This window comes from Euprymna scolopes, chromosome 31 (assembly GCF_053919585.1).
Source record: "Euprymna scolopes isolate OS-2025 chromosome 31, ASM5391958v1, whole genome shotgun sequence".
In the NCBI taxonomy this organism is placed as follows: domain Eukaryota; kingdom Metazoa; phylum Mollusca; class Cephalopoda; order Sepiida; family Sepiolidae; genus Euprymna; species Euprymna scolopes.
In genome coordinates this window covers 63,422,769-63,438,820 of record NC_136512.1, presented here as the reverse complement: position 1 = coordinate 63,438,820, position 16,052 = coordinate 63,422,769, and positions in this window count along the sequence as shown.

Below are 16,052 nucleotides of genomic sequence, written 5' to 3'. Positions count from 1 at the left end.
AACGCTAAAGGTTTTAGTTTCGATTCTAGTTGACGGCACTCAATTAATATATTTTTTAAAACTCAGTACTATATAATAAATACAATTTAATATTCAATAAAAAAATTGGTTGCATAAATATGAAATCTTGATGAATATATTGAAGCGTATTTTTCCACCAGTCAAGACCGGCAGTGTATTTACAACAGAATTATGTATTTACAGGTGAGCTAAATAAAATATCTGTTTAACTTTCTCTGAACTCTGCTAAAAATAATGACGGCTCCATAGTCCTAAACTTTATTGCATTACGATTGTGGCTGCTCCATTTTTATTATTATTTTTTTTTTGATCGAATCAAATTCTGTATAACGTTTACTTCAGGATTAACTTTCTTTACGTTCACTAGAGTTCGTATGTATGTTTTAAATGCAGGTGTTACGCGCAGAGCAGCAATTTCTAGCGATTGCATTTATCAGTACTCGTTTGATCCAGACAACATAAAGAAACATCAGTTGCGCCCTCACAAAAAACAACATTGTTGTATATACTTTATCAATTAACATGAAATGATCAAAGCAATTTGATTATGATCTTTATTTTCCCTTCATTTTTAAATCACGACTAGTGCGAAGTAAACTTTATGCATACAACAATAGATTTTTTTTTAATCTACGAATCTAACATGCATATTTAGAGAAGAAAAATCATATGAAAATGAAATTAATTTCAATTAGAAAATTAAGAAAAAACTTGAAATATTTTATATTTTGACTGAAATGTGTTGTATTAGCCTAAAATCCTAAACCAATAAGATTTAACTTGCCATAGACAATAAATGTAAGCAAAACTAAATATATATCGATAATACATTATAATAACATCTACTTGTCTGAACACTTTATTGCAGTTTCAAAGTATTTTCATCATCAGAAATATGCATGACATGTTTTAACAACCAGTATTAATTCAATAGCAATTGCAAAGAATATACAGTGTATACAGTGTATTATCCGAACGTCAACGTTTTAATGAATATACTGAGACACTTTTTTTAATGAAAATCTGTCCAGACAAGGTATGAAGCCATTTAATGAAAGGGGGTAATAAGAACGAAGATAGCTAAGACTGAAGAAACATGTGGTAAAACGGGCACCAGGAAAATATTTCCACAAGCATGAGGCTCTTCAGAAAAGAATCCCCTTAAATAGGAAGCTGCATTATAATGAGATAAAAAATAACGGATTGACTGGAGACTACTAGACTAACAAGTCAAACGAATGTGAAGAAAAAGAAAAGAAAAAGGTCAGACAATACTAAAGGACACATACAATAATAGTATTCATAGAAAAAATTGAGGCATCTAACATTACATATGTTAGAGAGAGGTTAAAGAGAAAAATTAGGTGAGACCAATTAAATTGCAGATACGTTTCTGCCCCTTATAAAAAAAAACTCCCAAATGGAGCAGAGATTCACCAGCCTAAATATGACAACAATACTCCATACATAGTTTAATAGCGTTTAGAACGATAAAGAGTACCTACTTTACAAGAAGCAGAAAGAGTAATGAATCTTATATGTGTACTCCCAAAACGATACGATCAGAAAGAAGAACCAATAAGTTTCAGAGTCGATCATTCCTCATAAACAGATCCATCTATGAGAATCTCTGGAAGAAAAGGGGCAGGCCTATCACCGAAAGGCACAAATGCGTTTTAATTGGATATAAGGGAGCAAACAATGCCATACCTCAATATACAACTGACTCACAGCGACTTCAAGATAAGCTGTCTATTTCAAGTGATCCTTAGGAGATTTATATGATAGCTAACACTAGAATAGAGAGTAGTTTCATCAGCATAGATATTACTTTTACCAACAATATTCTTTGAAAGATTATTCATATAGATAAGGAATAGAGTTGGGCCTAGAATAGAGTCACGAGCAACACCATATAAATAGGAAAAGATATTGCAGAGACACTAGATAGAGTTAATGGCATGCTTCAATCAGAAAGAAAAGATTAAATAATGTCAAGTGCATACCGCCAATAAAATAACCTCGACGATAATGTAGAAATCCAGATTGCAAAGCTGTCTAACATCTTTAAAATGTCGGATGAAATGCCCCCCTCCACTGATTTCCTTATAAACCGACAGATACACTCAGTAACAACAGTTAAAATACCAGCAGTTGAACGAAGACCACGACGAAGACGGGGTGTTACTAAAACGTGCTCAGATTTTCCAGAAAATCAACAAGCTTGCTGCTGCCTAACCTCCTAAAATCTTTGGTAATAACAAAAAACAAAACATGCAGAACGTTGTTTAGTTGGATCAGACCGATCACCAGTAATTTTAAAGATAGGAACCACAGACGACTCTTTTCACTAAGAACGAAAAACGTGATTTGATAAGCAGAGATTGCTTGGTCCGTTCTTTATTGAAATTGATAATGATAAGATACTTTAAACTATCTCATAATATCCCATTATGATACAACGAAAAATAATTCCAGATGAATAATATGATAGGAGGATGGTGAAGCACTGGAATACATTTCCGGCAACTCCTGGAGCTGTGCTTGCTCTTACCGTATTAGCTTGTCCGTCCCTTAGACTTTGTCTGCAACGCCGATAGGGGACACTGGTAACTGGGACAACTTAGGTTTCCTTATCACGCGCCCAGGCCTGCATCCGTAGAGGAAACTCCAGCTTCGACTTTAAAGCGCCAGAAGACGTCTGAGTGCACGAGACTAGACGCAGAACACAAATTGTGTGGAACAATATCAGACGATCCATTTTTAGGGAGCTAGGGTTTCTGCATTAATAAATCTTATGCCTAATTTGTGTCTGGCTGGGCTTGTGGGGGAGGAGGCGACTAAAAATGGGTTATTATTGAAAAAACATGGCGGCTTCAGTAATTGTTGTCAATCATGTATGATCCGAGACAAGAGTGACAGTTTTTTTATAATATTCAACCGAGTCGAAACGAGTGAGGACCCTAGAATTCGGAAGATCAATCCCAAGAGTACTCGTGATCAAGGTCTACAAAAACTAAACAATGTTCAAGTGTTATGTAGCTCTCTCTCTCTCTCTCTCTCTCTCTCTCTCTCTCTCTCTTTCTTCCACTTTCTTTGTCTCTCAATGCAGAAAGAGAGGAGAGTTATTATTGTGTTATTTTAAGCAGCCAAAGCTTGAATCTTGTGCGCGACGGAAGCATGGTAGTTTGCGCTGTCCGCGATGAACGCGCATCTACAATAACTGATTTAAATATACTCCTTCAGGGTTAAATAAACGAAATATATTTTTATAAAATATATTTTTATAAAAATGCCTTTGTATGCTATCCTTTACAAGCGTTACATTTAAGCAAGCTTGTCCTGTTACTTAATGCCGACGGTCGAAACGCTTCATGTAACGACACAAAAAAGATTCAAGACGAAAACCATGCAAACCGATTATACCCGACGATATATCGACCGGGTGATGTTTCTATCATCTATGTGTTCCTATCGTTTAGAATCGGTTATTTATGCCTAACACCCGGGGAGCTGGTTGCCGTTCCCATGATGCTTTTCAGCCAAGTAACTCGCTCCGAGTAAACCATTCTAGTACAATTGCATCGGAAGACAGAACGTTTCTATCATAACAAATACTACTTGTCAGATAGCTGGGCGGTCGCTGACTTTCCTGATTCACCATCAGGTGGCCATTGGTCTCTCTGACAATGTGTGCGCGTGTACAGACAACAACTATGGATGTGTTCCGTTGTGTGTGTATATGAATATGTTCCAAAACGACGTACATGTTGAATAGTTGGGGTTCATACTTTATCTGTATATCCATGTACGTGTAAATGCGTGTATATATATATATATGTATGTATCTATGTATATATATATATGTACGTATATATATATGTATATATATGTATGTATATATGTATGTATATATATATATATATATATATATATATATATATATATATATATATATATGTATATATACGTCGTATCATTTAGTTGGTGATACTACTCTATGATCACAACCAAAGGGTAACAACATTACAGATTCGAGATCTCATAATTACAAAGTAGCTTCTTTGGAACAATCGACATTCTATTCTAAGTTAAAGTAGAAATTTATCTTGGATTTACATTTAGCGACCTCAGAATTCTAATTTGTTTATGAATATTAATATTCCGTGACTAATGCGTTTAATAAATAAATAAATAGTATCTGATATTTTGATCAGTACTTTATCCATGTTAATGGTATTTATCTATTCTATTATCTTGCAACTGCCAGTCTATTAATCGCACTACCTCTTCGCCCTGCGTGATTTTAGACCTTTGCATGTGTAAACTCATTAATAACAAAATAAAATAAATAACGTTTCAATCGTAAAAAGTGGAGATGGAGTGGATAAAACTTAATTTACATGCGTCCAAATATATATAGATATCATGGCTCTCTCACGATTACGTTTATTACGCTTAAAATTTGAATAATATCTATACAATCGTTTACTTATCTTTATAAACTAACATTGCGTAGATGGCGGATGTAAGTTGCCGGTCATTTCGTAAGCTTAACCACTTTGAATTTCATATATAAAAAAAACTATGTTGAACGTTCAGATTAAATTGATGCATCCTTAGAATAGCCCCCTCTTTTTGTTTGTCAATGTTTTTAGGCATTAAATACCTTTTATTGTTTTCATGATAAATCGATGTTTAATATGGAATAGCAATATTGCCATTAGTTTGATTGAAGTACCACTTCGTTTTATGTAATAGAAAGTAACGTTCATCTGACACGTAATTCTCATATGAGATGCACATAAAAGCGTATTTATCTCCCTTTGTAAACAACATTTTGAACATAACTGCAATAGAAAAATACTGGCATCATCGTTTATTGCACTGATTGATGAAAATAGCCGCTAAACGTATAATAAAATTAGCAAATGTTTAAGAGGCAAAGTATGTAAATAATTGCGCCCAGAAAAATACGTTATATATTAATGGATAAGTATATTGGTAAACAGAAACGTACAGGCTGTGATTATCTTCTTTATTGCCCGTTATTCATATGTGTTTTTAATTGATGATTCCTAAGGCTGTGCTAAATCAAATCTATCTATCTATATATCTTTAAAGTGAAATTGTGCGTGTGTGTGTGTGTGTGTGTGTGTACCAAATTACAACCAAATGATTCTGTCAATTTTCAATCTAATGACTTGATATTTGACATAAGGAGTATTGAGATTGGAAAAAAAAATCTTTTTAATTGATTTTCGGACAGAAATTTGACTGTTAAATGCTTTGACCTTTGGAAACTCTACGAAACTCCTCCGCAAATGTTGCGTCATAACACTTGAACTTTTAGATGCAGGTTACTTGGACATGGATCAAACTTTTAATTTGATTTGATCCCAAATCAATACATGGTAAAGGGCCAAAATTAGGGTGAAAGTTTTTAAAATTTTGACCGTGGCGGTTTCTACCATATTAGTTATCCAAGTTTTCGTCTAAAATTTGAAATTTTACATAAAGTGTACTCAGACATAGGACAAGCTTTGTAACCGTTTTTAGACCGAAAATTTGGCTGCCAACGGGTCAAAATTTAAAAGATGTTAACGTTTGCGGTATCTAACAAACAATTCAGTCAATTTTTGAGCCTAAATTTTTTAAATTTTTCATCAAGGAATTCAGACATGCAGCAAGCTTTTTAATCCGTTTTTAGGCGGAAATTTGGCTGTGAAGAGATCAAACTTGAAAGAGTTTACCTTTGCAGAATATACCAAACTCCCCACTAATTTTGGGTCTAAACACTTGAAATTTTAGATGTGGGTTGCCTGGACATGAGTCAAACTTTTTAATATGTATATATATATGTGTGTATATATGTATAATATAAAGCTGAATTTATGTGTGTGTGTGTGTCTGTTCACGAATAGGCTCCTATATGGTTGACTTTTTTAAAAGACTAATCACATATAATGATAGAAGATATATTATGACACAGAGATGGGTATATTTGATCTAGCAGAACAGTAGTTCATTGAAATTGTTGGGTCTGCGTTCGCGCCTGGACCACAAAGTATGAAAATAAAAATAATAATAAAAAAAAAAACGTTTACATGTGTTTTTGATATAGATGTACATAAGAATAATTTGATAAGTTTGTTTTAACTTAAATAGGCATGGTATAATAAAATTATGGGGTCCGCATTCGCGCCTGGCCTCCATAGAATGGAAATAGGCACAAACTTTAATAAAGACTTTTCATATCTATCTGCGTAAGTATAGTTTGATAATTGTGTTTTAGTTTGAAGAAATACGGCATAATTAAATTATGGGGGTGTTCGTTCGCACCTGACCTCCATAGAATGTAAATATGTCACAAAGTTTAACGCGGTGTTTTTTAATATAGATCCACAGAATACTATGTTAGTGTTTCAGTGTGAACAGATATGGTAGAATAAATTATGGGGGTTATGTATTTTATTTTTACTTTCATAATATTTTGCTTTGCTTTTGATACCCCCAAATTCAACCCAAATTTACAACCTTTCCTTTTCATAACCTGTCATATTTTCATAAATCAGAGTCCATTTTCTGTAGGCTGTTTTTTAAACCAGTCAACGACGGGTACTTTGCTGTATATATATATATATATATATATATATATATATATATATATATATATATATATATATATATGCACATGAAGTTATTATAACAGTACATAGGGCCTGAACAAATCTGGGCCGAACTGATAGTGTGGACTAAATTTTGACCTTTTTTTTACATAGGCATCACCACTTATCAAATCCAAGAGGCTACTCAAGGATAAGGGTTTAAGAGCGTACAGTAGAAATTGGATAATATAGTAATCGTTAGAAATGGAAATGCGATATTTTTTTTAACAAGTGGAACGGCTCACCAAGATCTTGTTTACGTTAGACTTGAAGACAACCATATTGTAGTCAGCTGGAAAGCAAGAAAACGGAAGGCAATTCCACAGGAGTGCAGTTCTAAGAAAGAAGCTTTGTTCATGGAATCTACGTTTAGGTTTAGGCACAGATAACGAGTGGGGGGATTATTGATAGTGTTTACAGCTAGTCTAGTGTTTTTTGTGAAAGTTTAGCGAGAGGGACCATAGACAAACACTTTCCATGAAAATAACGATACAGCAGTGATAAACTCGCAAGATCTCTTCTGTGAAACAGAAGTTGCAGGGAAGAGAAAAGGATGTGGCAACAGTATTCCATCCTTGGATGTACGTGATTCTTATATAAATAGAGAATTGCATCAGCAGTTAGATGTCTACTGGATCGATAGAAGGATCCCACCATTTTTCTAGCGGCCTTGGAAACAGATTTGATGTACCTGTTCCATTTTATATTAGGGTTAAAGGTCAAGCCCAGAAGCTTGTCAAAACTTGAGGCCTCCTCAAGACGAGAGCAATTCATTTTAACTGATGCCAGATGCGGATAAGAACGTTGATGATGTAAAGAAGGAAGCTTGGTTTTAGATGCATTAAAAAGTAACACCCCACTCCTTTCTCCATTGAACCACAGGCTCAAGATCAGAGGAGCGAGAATCGGAGAGAACTTGGTCGTTTATTGTCTTAGATGTGCTACTATAGATGGTAGTGTCATCAGCATAAATGCCTACAAATGAAGTAAGGAGGTGATGTGGAAGATCATTAATGTAGACTGGGAAAAGAGTTGGACCCAGGATGAACCCCTGAGGGACTCCAGCATTAATACTATGAGCTTCTGATTTTTGCCCATCAACTACTACTCTTATGAACTTATCAGAAAGAAATGATTTAATAACTGAGAAGACGTTTCCAGGTATACCATAGCAAGAGATCTTGTGAATTAAACCTTTATGCCATACCCTATGAAAGACCTTTGATATGTCAAGAGCAATTGAAAGGTTGCCCCGTCGAGAGATTCGCTAATCTTATGAAGTAAGCAGATCTGATGTAGATCTAGCAGAACGGAAACCATAGTGTGTCACTAAGAAAGTTATTTTTGCTGAGATGGTTATTACTTCACTATTTAACACAGATTCCAGCAATTTACTCATGACACATAGGAGACTTATTGGCCTGCACTGAGAGGGGGATGAGCGATCATCTGAATTCTTAAATACAGGGCATACTGATGAGATTTTCCAGGATTATGGGAAGGAATTCTCCTTAAGACAACATTTTAACTGTTTGCTAAGTATGGGCGCTACTTCTGGTGGAAGTTTTTTGAGTACTATTATTGGAATACCGTCAGGGCCGGTTACTTTACTGGAATAAAGGTTTTAATTAGCTTGACAACGTCACATATATCACATAGCGTGTTTTCTGATACAGTAGGAAATATTGGGGTTGGCGGCCTTGGTCGCAAAGGGTAAAATTAGCAGCAAAGTTCTTGGCAAAGAGTTTGGCTTTGTCTGATGCTGACGAGATTACCTCAGGTCCATTGATTATAGTTCGGGTATATCACACGCTTCTGTTCGGGATTCTGTTTGCCATTTTCCAAAACTTGTGGGAACCAAGCCGCTACTCAGCTACTTTGAACTTGACGGACTTAGCATGCATCTCTCTTGCGTTCTTTATTACTTTCTTACAATAGTTGCTGGCAGTCCTGAAAGCGGCTTTAGTTTTTTAGGAAGTTTTCGAGTGTATGAAACGGTCTATACCTACAATTAACCATTCCGTCAGGTCTGATACTATAGAGGGCACCTCCTTTTTAAACATGGAACGCAGAGGTAGATCAGATATAAATGTACGGAAGCTATCCCAGTCAGCCTTAGTGTATCGATATACAGTACGATAGCGAGGTACGTCTAGGGACTTACTACATTTCATTTTTTTTTTATTTAACAGTGGTCGGAAGAGCCAAGAGGAGACAGAATATGAACTGAACTTAGTTCAGGGCAAGTTGTGAGGAAAAGGTCTAGTAGATTCGCATACTGGCCGTTATTGTCGGGCACACGGGTGGGTTCGTGAACAATCTGAGTGAGGTAATAAGCAATGGAGAAATCATGAAAACCTCACCTTATCATCGGTTTTGTTTGAGTGTGTCAACTATTCCACGTTGTGAACGTTGAAGTCTTCACATACGTGAATGTTAGCTGAAGGATAAACAGATAGGACTTGGTCAACTTTCTCAGATATGCTTGTAAAGATAGTAACTCCGCTGTTGTGGGGGCGATATAGAGTAAATATAAATGCATTACACTGAGCTAGTGCAACCCGGAAGCACATATAGGGTAAGTTAGGATCTTCTCTGGAGATGTTTTTACCACATGGAAATCAATCTTTAATATAGGCACATCTTTCATGCCCATGGGGATCTTGGGGGTCAGATTTAGAAGTTAGAGTATACTTTAATTACGAACTCATCTAGGGAAATAGTCCGTCCAATTCCAGTTTCGCTTGAAATAAAAGGTCTGGTTTAGTATCCTGTAATTGGGTTTCAACCTCTGGAAGGTTAGAACGTAGACCCCTGATGTTGGAGAAGGAGACATGGTAGTGGGCTGTCTGCGTTGGAAGTTGGAGATCCGGGTTTAATCGTGTATTTTTTCTTGAAATATTTCATGATGGAATATTGGAATTTGTGGACTAGGTCGTCAGACTTGCTAGAGCAGGACAGAGAGGGGAAACTAAGAGAAAAAAGAAAGGAAGATTTTTTTTTTGTAGAACATGACAAGGAAAAGCCGTAACAATTACCCACTAATATGGCATCGGGATGCCCCACCAGAAGCTACTGCATGGTCCAGAATCCATTCACCAAATGGCAATACATCAACCCAGTACTTTGCACCTGCTGATAGGACATCCTCCTTAGTGGTTAATCCAAGGTTCAGGTCCCTGACTATTAGGCGGATAACGTCAGTCCAGATAAAAAGTTTAATTCTAGCACCCTTACTAGTGACATGGCTACAAGGATAGACATAGAAACAGAAAATTTTCCGCAAACTCTGCCAGCTGTTCGCGCGAAATACTGCCAACCTAGCATACAGCTTTTTCTTCTCCCTTTGTCAGAAAAATCATTCATTAAAAAATGAGGACTGAGGGACAAATAAAGAGAAGCGAGAGTAACGGGAGCTGCCGATAACGCATCGACAATACGCTTTCTATTCTCCATTTAAAAAAATTATTAAGTATTGTACTTAATAAAAGTCCAACTGGCGTGTTTAAGGGAAGATATGCTGATAGGTTCCCCTCTCACGAACTAAAAATGAATATAATTTCCTGATCTATTTTTGCTATCAGCTTGGGAGATGTAATATACAACATTTAATGGCGAGTAAACGCTAGCATGAAATAAAACAATCAGAAAATAAATATATAAATTAAATACTGAAATTAAATGTAGTTAATCAATATTTTAATCTAAAGATAAAAAGAGTAATATAGAAGTCACTTATTTTGAAAAAAAGACTTCCGTCCCCAGAATGCAAATTGTTGAAAAGAGTTTTAGCTTTAAAAACATCAGCGTTCCAAATATTTTTGTAAAAAAATAACCGTAAAAAGATAAGCGTGGTCATATTGTGGACTTTAGCTAATGACGTTTTAAGAGACTTGCGATATAAAAGAAAAGCAAGGTGGGGTGTTCCGAAAGTCAGCTGGTTTCGTTATAAGTAATTGTGAGATCAAATGAAAGCAGGATTGAGGGGTGGGGTCTGAAAAGAAAATATAATGGTTAAGTCTATGCTATCTTTAAGATCGACTTGGTAGATAAATAAATATTTATGGACGAGAAAACGCTAGCATTAAATAAAACAATCAGAAAATAAATATATAAAATAAATACTGAAATAAAATGTAGTTAATTAATATTTGAATCTAAAGATAAAAAAGATTAATATAGAAGTCACTTATCTCGAAAGAAAGACTTCCGTCTCCAGAAGGCAAACTGTTGAAAAGAGATTATTAACCAACAATATTGTTGGATATTGTTAAAATATACCCTTAACTTAATACCGATATTAAATTAAATTCAATACTTATACTATCTAATTTGTATACATTTTAAAATATTCTAGTCAATTGCACACTTAATTTTATTACAAAATAGAATTACCTAAATACAAAAATTAAGTTATAATGATGTTTGAATTTCTCTATTAATTGAAAAAGTAAAATTCAACTTTTTACATTTAAGACTTCCAGAGAATTTTGTGCCTCGGCCTTTTCTTTGTTTTTAACCTATGAAGTCAGGTTTCTGTCACTAAACTTTCTTTTATGGATAATTAGACACTTATTTTAGGAAAACAAGGTGGTTTTGCTTTTGTAATTTTAAGACTATTTTTACTAATAGTAAATGCTCCGAGGAACTACGAGCCCTTGTAGCTCATCGACGTAAATACCACCGACAAACTTAACAAGCAGCAAAAACCCACGCATATACGATAGAGATCCCCAGATACAGGAAATCTTTTACTCTAATAGTTTCTTCCCAAGAGCTGCTAGACTTTGGAATTTCATTCCGAGTTTCTACTTTTCTGACTGTACTGACATGCAGAAGTTCAAGTGTAATGTAAACAGACATCTTGCTGCTCAACTCCCTATTTCGTATTCCTGAAACTAATGTCCTAGTATGTAGCCCCCTACATCAAAGTGGCACGTTACTTTGTTTGGAGTGAAAATGTAAAGAAAAAAGTATTTATATTTGAAACATGGGCAGCACAACTAATAATAGTTGTCTTTCAGGATTTTTTACAATAAAATGATTTACTCTCTAATTTTGCTGGATGTCCGTGTTTTCGTAACCGACGTTAAAAAATGTTTCACTATATCTGATTTCTCGTCATCGATACATCTTTCTCTTTACAGAGATTTATGCGTGCTCAAATCTTTCAAGCAATGTCAAAAAGTAATCAAAAATTGTAAAACAATTACGATAAACCGACTTTCAAAACAATGCTGCTTATCAGTTTTTTATCAACAGTAATCAACCAATAGACGCATTACAAGAACAGTCATCACCAAAAATACAATAACTTCTAACATTTTATTTAGACTGATACAAAACTTCAGTTATAGTGGCCCAAACTTTTGTAGCGGTCATCTCCAAAATTAACGTCCTTACTACAAAAATTCTTCGTTTCATTGGAGCTCAAAAATGTGCTTCAAATAAGACGAGAGTTTCTGACTGAAGCAGCGTTGTGTTATATACTTGCTGATTTTGGTCGTCCACGATGTGATTGTAGGTTAGTGTCTTTACAGCTGAGGTTAGTCCAATGGGTTCTGAACTTGTTGACCCATCTGTAAATTATTGAGCTGGCAGAGATTTGACAACATCCGAAGTGTTTTTTGAATTGCAATTGAGCTCCATAGGTAGACTTCAACCGAAAATAGGTCTCAACTATAAATACTGTTTCCTAAGTCTTTCATGGAATCTCGATGGTCAAATTTCTCGAACTCATAGAACATGAATTGCTTATGGTAAATCTTAAAAATTAAAAAAATTGATAAATTATTTGAAAAGTTTATTCAAGTTTAAGTTATGACCATTTATGGCGTTAAATCTGTGTGTGTATTAGTAGGTAGACAGGTAGGGTAGGCAGAGAACTTCAATAATGTATTGAACAGATCTTTTTCAATCAGTAATGAGGTAATCGTACAATTCGACAAACAAAGAAAATCATTGATGCAGACAGTTGAGAAAGCTGTAAAACAGATTTCTCATGACAAAGCTTCAGATCTGATGGAATACCCTCAGAGATGTCCTCCCAATCAAGCAAAAAAATTACATGAGTTATTTCTTCTATTCTGGGCGAAGGTCCTTATTCACCAGGAGTTATAAGATGCATCCATAGTGCATATTTACAAGAGAAACGAGGAGAGCTTTGCTCATGGAATCTACGTTTGGATTTAGGCACAGATAAAGAGTGGGGAAAATTAATGACATTGGTTTCAGCTAGACGGGTGTTTTTCTTGAAAGATTGGCGAGGGAGGATAAGAGATTCGAGCTCAGGCAAGTACCTCCCATGGAAATAACGATAAAACAACGATAGGCTTGCAACGTCCCTTCTGTGGGAGAGAGGTTGCAGGGAAGAGAAAAAGGCATCCCCATTAGTCTACGAAGTCAATTTTGTACTCTGTCAAGACAGGATAGGCTGTTTTTAGCAGCTCCTGTCCAGATATGGCAGCAGTACTCTATCCCTGGACGTACTTGGCTTTTATATAGATAGAGAATTGCATCAGCAGTGAGATATCTTCTGGAGCGGTAGAAGGATACCACCATTTTTCCAGCGACCTTGGCAACAGATTTGATGTACGTGTTTCCTTTCAGACCAGGAGTAAAGGTCAAAACCAGAAGCTTGTCAAATCATGGAGCCTCTCCAAGACGAGATCCATTCATTTCAAATCATGCCAGATGGGAATCAGAGCGTTGATGATGTAAAAATAGAAGCTTGGTTTTAGATGCATTAAAAGTAACCAGCCACCTTCTCCACCATTGTACCACGCGCTCAAGATCAGAGGAGAGAGAATCAGAGAGAACTTTATCATTTACGACCTTTGATGTGTTACCATAGACGATCGTGTCATCAGCATAGATGTCAACGAATTATTTAAGTATGTATTTTAGGAGATCATTGATGTAGATCAGGAAGAGAGTTGGGCCCAGTATGGACCCTTGAGGGGCACCAGACTGTGAGCTTCTGATTTTTTATTTACCAACTAAAGTAATTATTCTGTTGCATTATTATTAGATATATTTCGGAAATATGTAAATATTTATTATCTTGAATGCTTTCGATTGTTCGAACTTCCAAATTAATCTTAGTTTTTAAATTTGCAGCAATTCCCAGGTGCAACTATTTGCTTGAGCTGCTTCAATCTGCGTTATCAAGCTTAGCAGCCATCTGCACTAACATTTTTACGAGGTCTGTTCGAAAAGTAAAGCCTTCTATTTTTCTTACTCAAAAAGTTGAAGAGCTACGAATACAAGAATGGTACCATTAAACGATCCCAGTCCTCTTTATACTCATTCAGTTGAGGTCAGGTTGGTGCTTTCCTCATCAGTTTTCTATGCTCGTTTACCCTTCACAACTCTTTATTATGCGGCCAGTCGATGTTTATCCGATTTGTGGAGGACATAGTTTATTCAATTTTTTTTCTTCGGTTTCACTTTCCTTCTTATATGTGGCGTTCTTTTCCGTCTTTTCGCTTTACTTCAGTTGCAATTTCCGTATGGTCGGCCAACGTTAGTAACTCCCATGAGCTAGTTTCCGATTTCCAATTTTTTCATTAAGGTTTCAGCAGTACCACATATTGTATAGTATCAGTCATCCCTTTGATTCCAATTTCTTTTTATCTTTTTCTAAGTTTTTTTAAGGACGGTTTCTAGATCATCTACAATTATTCTGATTACATTATTTGTCTTTATGTTCCAGATTTCTTTTCAGTTTGTTGAAAAGTTCTGCGCATTTGTGTCGTTTTTTTTTCTCTCAAGTGTTTATTCATTTAATTTGATTTTTACTTCATATTTTTGCTTCTATTAGCGTCCATGTTCTTCTCATATACACTTGTTTCCAATCTTCTCTTTTGTTTCTGTAGAGACCTCTCAAATATTATTCATGTTTGCGAAGCGCTCTTCTCTTCTCCTTGATGGGTATGGCCGATGCCCTCTGAGATCTTTTATGTTCTCATTTTAATCACCAATAGTGCACGCTTATCCATTTCACATTCTATTTTCATGCCCTGGCTGAATATTCTTGGTGCAATTAAAAGATTTTGTAGTTTTTGTTTTTATTTTTGTTGCAAATAACTTTAGATCATCCATGCGACATCATATTTCTTAAGCATGTAGTTGAGTGCCAATCCTGTCTATGATAAACATTAGTAGAGATAGCGAGTATTCTTGGAAGATGTATTTCTGTATTCGTGTCTAGTAATGTTTATTCAACCCGCTGCCAGTCCAGTATCCATGTTTCGATTGCTCTCCTATAATAATATCAACAATCTTGTCGCATTACACTATGCATACTTGAGAAATTCTGCCGTAAATTTTCTTGTGTTTAATCAACGCCACGTGTAATTCCTTTTACTGAGTTTATTTCTCTTTTTGAATAGCTAGTCGCGTGTCCCTCTTTTCCTACCCAGCAACATTTTGGTTTATCAGGCAATGGCCCACACCTATTAAGGCGTGGTAGATCAGTTCGCTCAGACTTTTCACATAGTTTTTAAGCAAGTTATTAATTTATAGTTACCTGGTTATATCTCCTTTCCAGCGTTTTGTGTGTGTGTGTGTGGTGATTCATTCTGGCACATCTGTTAAGCAGTATTATTCGTCAATATTTTTACTAGTATACATGTATTCAATGGTAATCTAATGCTTTAACGTTTACCATTTTTCCTTAGTGACGTTATAAGGTTTTAGTTATTAATTTATTTTTCTTTTCCTTCTTCAGTATCCTCGAGTATTTCAGACATTTTGCGTTGCTGATGTAGTTTAGAAGTTGCCATCATATCCGGCTCCAAAGATGTCCTATTTTTATCAGTTTTTTTGTTCATTTATTACCCGTTTTTCGTTCAGATTTGGGTAAAACTGCTTTTTTCTTGTTTTTCTAAATGTTTTGTATTGTTTGCAGAGGTCTGACGTGTATTTCTTTGGACTTGCATTCTATCACTTATCCTTCGTTAGCTGCTAATTTTGTTTAAGATAATCGTGTTTCTTCTTAAGTCATTTTTGTGTCATTCTATATTTGGGTTAATGCTTATAAGAGATAGATTAGAGTTATACATTAGCTAAGCCACGATGCAACAGTGAAGTTCGATTCATATTAATAACTAGCCTGTGTTCCTGGTATTTTTCGAGTGTTTGGAGGCGTGTATTGTGCAAAAAAAACCTGGTAGTAGGCAGGCAAGCTCGAACCCCTACCGCGAAGTAGGAAAAGAAAGTGAAAAAAGTGAGATCTTTTCTGTTGCGCACATTACAGAATTGTTTTATCGTTATTTCCATGGCAGGTTTTATGATCGTTATTTCCATGGCAGGTGCTCGTCTGAGCTCCAATCCCTCGCCCCCTCTCGCCAATCTTTCGCG